This window comes from Humulus lupulus, chromosome 5, assembly GCF_963169125.1.
Source record: "Humulus lupulus chromosome 5, drHumLupu1.1, whole genome shotgun sequence".
NCBI classification, from domain to species: domain Eukaryota; kingdom Viridiplantae; phylum Streptophyta; class Magnoliopsida; order Rosales; family Cannabaceae; genus Humulus; species Humulus lupulus.
The window spans coordinates 115,794,660-115,802,516 of record NC_084797.1 but is presented as its reverse complement, the minus strand read 5'-3'; the positions used below and the strand labels follow the sequence as shown (position 1 = coordinate 115,802,516).

The window sequence follows — 7,857 nt, the reverse complement described above, 5'->3', positions numbered from 1 at the left end:
TGCCCTTAAGGGTAAAATTACTAAATTCCCCTCACAGGAAAAATTACCTAAATACCATGATATGCTTAGATAGATATTACATGTGTTGTCGGTGCTGAAAAAATTCATATCTTGCCAAGCTTTAGGGCATTGACAATGAGAACCATCATGTTGTCTTGTATGATTCATATTATGGGCAAAAGCCACCCATTGATGTATTTCAACATATAAGACACTGAGGAGGAAAGAGATGAGTGTCATTGCAATGGAGCAATGCATTCACTACTATAAAAATTGGCTTCCAGGAAATTTTTTAGGACACTCACCTAAATGCGAGCCCTAAAAACAACTCGTAGACTTTTTAGGACACTCAGTGAGAGTCCTTAAAAAATATAATTTAGGACACACAGTGCGAGCCCTAATTACTCATGTGGGTCCTAAAAGAATATTAAAAAATTTGAGTCAGTGCAGACTTCTACGGGCGCACTTTGAGTGTCGTAAAAGTGATTTTAGGACACTCAAAGTGGGTCCTAAAAGAATTAATAAATAAATATATTTCTAAAAAAATTATTAATTAATAATTAAAAATAAAATTTTATTAATTAATCAAATAAAAAATTTAAATTACAAAGAAAAAAAAGACCTAAAACCCCTATCTCTTTCTCTCGGATTCCCTCTCCCCCCTCTCTCTTTTTCTGAAGCTTTCTCTCTCTCTCTCTCTCATGCCTCACCTCTACCAAGAACAATGGACGTCGTACCAGTCTTCGATGGTGACACGCACTGCACAAGCGGCATTCCAAGCATCCAAAACCCCCAGCCTCCCTAGCTCTCCTCCACACTCGTCGTTCGCTGCCACAACAATCCAGACGATGGTCGACCGTCACCATGGGTTCCTAGGAGTTCCTCGGCGTCTGGTGACCTTCGAATGTGGATCTATCTACATGTTTTGACTCAGCACACAATACGGAACAAAACCCGCATGGAGATCGGACCCAAAAGTCGCCAGTGGTGCTCGTCAGTGTCACTAAGTTTTGTGGCTTTTGGGACACGTTCCAACCGCCACTGTAAAGGGTGAGCTTCACCGCCACATTTTTTCCAACCAATATTTTTTTTCTTTTGTTTAAATGATGCCTATATTACACATAATAATTTTATTTTGATCAAGGGTTTGCTTAATGTTTACTAACTGTTTGATAAAATGTTTCAAATAATTTATCAATATTTTCCTAGAATTTTATGATTACTAATATGGATATTTTCTCTATTATTATATTTTTGAAATAAGTGGGACTTTTAATGATAAATTGGTCACTTCTGTTCGTCTAGAAATTGGTTGGAATATTAAAATCATTACTTTTCATTTTGAATTTGTACATCTAATCTAAGATACGTATGTTTGATCATTGTCTTGACTGCTTGGGATTGTTTATATGTTGGGTTTGCACATTTTTAAAATTTGAGGATGTCTGATTTGCAGTTGTTATGCTGTCCGTTTATCTAAGAAAATGTACGAACTCGTGTAGAGTTAATTATATAAAATTGTTGTTCATCCTTAGAATTAATTAGAATAGTTTTTTATTGTTTTGTTTCATTGAAGATTAAAAAAATTTTTGGGGAATATTCATATGAATAATTTTTATAATTATTGCTGAAATTTTGATAATTATTGGGATATTGAAGGAGATATAGTTTTTTTTGCTTTAATGCATAATAATATTGAGTAGAAGTTATTTGGCTTTTCATGATTGAATATGCTAGCATTTTTTATGAAGTATGTGTTTTTCAACATTTAATGGTTCCTTTTGTAATTGCACAAGAACCTTATATATTTATATGTATATATATACTATTCTTGCTGTTAAAATGACTTTCTGTTAGCATTGGACCATGGGTAGAAACTAGAATGTTCGTGGTGATATTGATGAGGATGAGTTTTTGCAAAGGGAAGAAGAAGTTGCTTGAAGGATCCATCATCACGTCAAGTTATGATATTATGGGGTTCCATTGTTAACACAAGTAATTATTATTAGATCTCGTAGTTTTGTATTATAAATGTGATACGATTGATTATTTATATTTGTTCCAAAATTTATTTTTTTTAATTTGTAACTATATCATTGAATGTACTAGTTTTGTTATTTTAATCTATAAATTTTTGGATTTGTATATAAATATTTTATTTAAATCGTAATTTTTAATTAAAAATAAATATAAATTATTTTTTTTAAATTTAAAAATAAAACTTTTAAGGACACGCATTGCGAGCCCCAAAAACATTATTTTAGGGTTTTTAATGCGAGTCCTAAAAATATTCTTTTAGGGCTCACAACAGGAGTCCTTAAAAACCTCACTTTTAAGGCTTTCAAATAGAGGACTTGTGCCCCACAAGCCTTAAAATCTTTTTTAGGGCTCACATTAGTCTTCTTTGTAGTAATGATTGGACAACATAAAAGTTTTTTGTTCTATTTCTTATATTTAAATATTTGAGACAATATTTAGATTAAGAATGTAGGAAGAGATTTTATTTTCGTTGTTTTGTTCATTGTATATAAATTTTAGTCGTTTATGTGTACTGTTCGTTTAGCTTTTTTTATGTTTATGTTTTGTTTAGAATGTTAGTGTTAATCAAGCTAATAATTATTAGCCGATGAGAATAATTGAATATTGTATTGTATAATCTGATAAAAATAAGTCATTCTAGTATGTGTGCTTGATTTGAATGTTTATGCAGTTTACTTGGGTTCACTACATGATTTGAGCACTTAATCATGATTTTTAAATTTTTTCTATTTGGTAAAGATTTATCCTTGCTGAAACTGTCTTGAAAATATAAAAATAATTATCCTAGAACTTGTTTGATCATTACTTTAGACGAAATCCTAGACTATGCATGCTTTGGGAGATGATTTAGAAAATTTCTTAGAACGACTGACTATGCATCCTAGAACCATGGTAAATATTATCCCTAGTCACCCTTTTTGAGTCTAATATAATTATTTTGTTTGTTTGACACCCATGTAAATAAGCTTATTTGAAGGCTTCATTATCATTTCATTCCTTGTGTTATACCATGAGCATATGAATATTTGATTAGGGAAGAGTTGTAGTGGAGGTTATTTATTCGAGAAAAAAAATTGTGTTGTCAACAAAGAAAGATGAAGAAAAAAATAGCTAACTATACTTCTTATGTATTAAGTATGAAATAAATTTGGGGCAGCGTAATTGTTCACAAAAAAAAGGTGTGTATGTTCACTCTCTAAATAGAAAAAAGGGAATACAAGGAACTTATGGAAAACATAAAGTTGAAAGTGTTGGTATTGCTTGGTTATATGATTATGGTGTAATTCAGCTTCAAATGTCCTCATTATCTAACTATACCTAAGGCGTTCATTATAAGCTGTAAAAGTCTTTTGTATTCTAGGGCATATTATGTTTAAATTAGTGGAGAGTGGTCAGTGGTGAGTAGAGCAAGCTTATGGGATAATTAATTATGATGAGTTGACTAAATTCCACGAGTATAAATTTATTTGAATGATGTTTACTTGTTGATCATGATTATGCACACACGAACTGTAACGCCCTACTTCCTTAGAGTCGTTACTAAGTGAGTTTAAAATCGTTCTTTCAACTCGCTAATCGAGGTTTTAAGTCAAACCGTGTAACTAAGCCATAAATAAAAGAAAAACATTCGAAATAGTAGTTTTCATAATAAACCATAAAAGTTTTACACTTGGGATCCCAAAATACAATTCAGAAAATATTTACAACATAAAACTACACTGAGTAGACTAAATGACAAAATCTGAGTTCATTTACAAGCATCGCCCAAAATCCCCTGGCCGTGGCAGCTAGGCTGGCCAAACATGTACACGCCGCCTCACGCCTGCTATACTCATGGTTGGTTGATCTTCTCTTTACCCTCACCTACACCACAGAGCATCTGTGAGCCGAAGCCCAGCAAGAAAACCCATAACAGATAACATATGCAATACACAAGTCAAGCATATAAATAGGCCACCAATGGCTAAACACATACGGCCTAGCCGTCCCAGGCGTTTACCAAGCCCTGGGTTTGCGGACCATATCTTGAGGATATCCCAGGTATCCTTTTAGGGACTAGCCCTGGAAACTCGCACCCCACGTGCTCAACGCTGCTCCCGGCCCCTTGCCGTTCTCGGCCTTGCCGATCACTGACATAATATCAAACATGATATAACAACAAGTACAGAATTCAAGCATAAACAGATAAAGAGCTACGCTCTGCAGTTCTAGCATATTGGGCTCGGCCCTGCACATCATTTCCATTCAACATATTGGGCTCAGCCCTGCTCACAAGCTCTATGGACACAGGGGTTTTCTTACCTGAGTTCCGAGCTTTCTGAGCACCGATGCCCCGAGCACAGTCCTCTAACGTGAGCCTCGCGGAAACCCTAGCCACAACACATTAATAATATCCGTCCATCAAACTCTAACCCAGTAAATAATTTCGAGTCATAACCCTAACCTCCGGGACCTTGAATTCTATCAATCTGAGTGATAAAATCCATCCCGAGCCTTACCCCTTAGGTTGCCAAGCCTAAAATACCCTAAAAACCCCAAACTGGCACTAAGGGTCGCGGCCCCACCCACAAGAGTTGCGGCTAGCCTCGAAACAGAAGCTAGCACCTCACTGACCCCCACACGGGCCGCGGCGCGCCCACCAGGCGCCGTGGCGCGCATGAATCTCTCGGCCTCCCATGGCCGCGCACGCGCGCGGGCCGCAGCACACCCCTCCTAGGGCCGCGGCGCTCCATAATGAACCCAGATTTTTACACCATTTTCTAAACCTTTCCTCAAGCCAATTCCCACCAAAACCAAGCTAACAATCCTAGATAATAACACCATCATTCCAGCTCAATATCAACACTAAAACCCAACAGAAATCTGCTCCAAAAATACAACTAGAACACCCAAAAACAGCTTAGATTCTACCCATATGCAAAGCTTGGAAACATAGCTGAAACTTGAACATAACCTCCATGAAAAAGCTTACCTCTTGCTGAGTTAAACCTCTGAAGTTGAACCTTAATCCTCAAGCTTTAAGCTCCCAAGTTATCACAGCTGAATTCCTTACTTAAGCTAACTTGCACCAAGAATTCCCTTTGAAAGCCTTAGAGAATGAAGGAGAGAAAGAGATAGAAGCTAACTTTAGTTGGGAAGAATAAGCTAAAGTCGGTTCCTTAAGTTTCTAAACAATTCCTCTATTTTGTTTTATTCAGCTTAAATCTATATGGTTACCTCAAGGCTCGGGGTACCAAAACGTTCCCAAGGGCAAAATGGTAAATTCCCCAAATATTCCCGCCTAGACATTCTATCCCAAATATATCTCCAAATATTTATTTTCATGTCCCAATAACCCCATAACTCATCTAATACCCAAATTACCCCTCGACTCACCCCGAGTCCAAATCTCAACCCTGTTGTGACTCTCTGGCTAACCGCTCCCCAGGACTGTCTCGGATCGTGCTGTACAGACATATCACACATATACAACATATATCTTATTTATCACATTTATGCCCCTAATATCCAAATGGGGCCCACATGCAAATTTAACTCAATTAAACATGCATCATAATCATATATACACATAAATTCACATATAAGCACATTGACCCACTTATTGCCCTCCAGGCACACTAATCAAGGCTCCTAAGCCTGATTAGCAAATTCGGGTCGTTACAACTATCCCCTCCTTACAGAAATTTCATCCTCGAAATTACCTGAACAACTTGGGGTACCGCTCCCTCATCTCTGACTCAAGTTCCCACGTTGCCTCCTCAACCCTGTTGTTTCTCCACAACACTTTCACTAAAGCAATGGTCTTGTTCCTCAAGACCTTATCTTTTCGGTCGAGAATCTGAACCGGCTTCTCTTCATAGGACAAATCCTGATCAAGCTCCAAATTCTCAAAACATAAGACATGCATTGAATCTGACATATACTTTCGGAGCATAGATATATGGAATACATCATGAACTCCTAATAAAGCTGGAGGCATCGCTAACCTGTAAGCTACCTCTCCAACTCGTTCCAGAATCTCGAAGGGGCCGACAAACCTGGGGCTCAACTTACCCCGAACACTAAACTGTTTCACACCCCTCATGGGTGAAACCCTAAGGAACACATGATCACCAACCTGAAACTCCACGCTCCTGCGTCTCAGGTCTGAATAAATTTTCTGTCGACTTTGGGAGGCGAGCATACGCGCTCTAATCTTCTCAACTGCCTCACTGGTCCTCTGAACCATCTCTGGACCCAAATAACTTCTCTCACCTGTTTCATCCCAATGAATAGGTGATCTACACTTTCTTCCGTAAAACATCTCGTACGGAGCCACACAAATGGTGGCCTGATAACTATTATTGTACGAGAGTTTGATTAAAGGAAGATACCTACTCCACGATCCCCCAAAGTCAAGTACACATGCTCGCAGCAGATCCTCCAATATCTGAATCGTCCTCTCAGACTGCCCATCCGTCTGAGGATGATAAGCGGTACTAAACCATAACTGCGTGCCCATAGCCTTCTGCAAACTCTCCCAGAACTTGGAAATGAAGGTGGGATCTCTGTCCGACACTATCGACCTCGGAGCTCCATGAAGTCGAACAATCTCCTTCACATACAACTCAGCGTACTGCTCCACAGTATAAGTTGTCTTAACAGGCAAAAAGTGGGCGGACTTGGTATACCTATCCACAATCACCCACACTGAGTCATGCTGTCCCACAATTCTCAGAAAACCAACTACGAAATCCATAGTAATATCTTCCCACTTCCACTCTGGGATCCCCAAAGGCTGTAATAATCCCGCTGACCTCTGCTGCTCGGCCTTAACCTGCTGACAAATTAAGCACTTAGCCACATAATCCACCACATCCCTCTTCATGCCCGACCACCAATATAAAGTTCTCAAGTCCTGGTACATCTTCGTCGTACCCGGGTGCAAAGAATAGGGAGTGGTATGCGATTCATCCAAGATCTCTCGCCAGAGATCAGAATCCATCGAAACACAGATCCAACCCTTATACTTCAGTAATCCCATCTCTGAAATGGAGAAGTCCTTTGTCGCTCCGACTAAGGTATTCTCTCTATGACCTCGCAACTGAGAATCCTTTTCCTGTACATCCTTGATTCTTTCAAGGAGTGTAGACTGAAGAGTAATGTTGGCCAACTGACCAACCACCAACTCTATACCTGCTCTGGCCATCTCCTCAGCTAACTTATCAGATATCTGCCTCGAGCTAAACAACTGTCCTGGGCCCTTCTGACTCAATGCATCAGGCACAACATTAGCCTTCTCAGGATGGTAAAGGATATCACAATCATAATCCTTAACCAACTCCAGCCACCGCCTCTGGCGCATATTCAAGTCCTTCTGAGTAAAGAAATACTTTAGGCTCTTATGGTCGGTGTATATCTCGTACTTCTCACCGTAAAGATAATGCCTCCAAATCTTAAGTGCAAACACAACCGCTGCCAACTCTAGGTCATGCGTAGGATATCTCTGCTCATACTCCTTTAACTGTCTCGATGCATAGGCTATCACCTTGCCAGCTTGCATCAACACGCACCCCAAACCCTGCCTGGATGCATCACAGTAGACCACAAACTTTTCATTCTATATCGGCAAGCTAAGTACTGGCGCAGTAATCAATCGCCGCTTTAGTTCCTTAAAGCTGTTCTCACGTCTATCCCTCCAGACATACCTAGTCTTCTTCTTTGTCAACTCTGTCAACGGCGTAGCTATCCTGGAGAACCCCTCAAAAAATTGCCGATAATACCCTGCCAAACCCAGAAAGCTTCTCACCTCAGGAACATTGCTCGGTCTAGGCCAAT

At 39.1% G+C, this 7,857-nt stretch overlaps 1 long non-coding RNA gene across 1 annotated transcript; it reads left to right on the top strand.

The window, feature by feature from the left end:
* Window positions 1-535: 535 nt before the first annotated feature.
* Window positions 536-2,151, top strand: LOC133777598 (uncharacterized). Its single transcript, XR_009868679.1, has 2 exons — window positions 536-1,050; window positions 1,875-2,151. It is a non-coding gene; the product is annotated as an uncharacterized LOC133777598 (long non-coding RNA).
* Window positions 2,152-7,857: the final 5,706 nt, after the last annotated feature.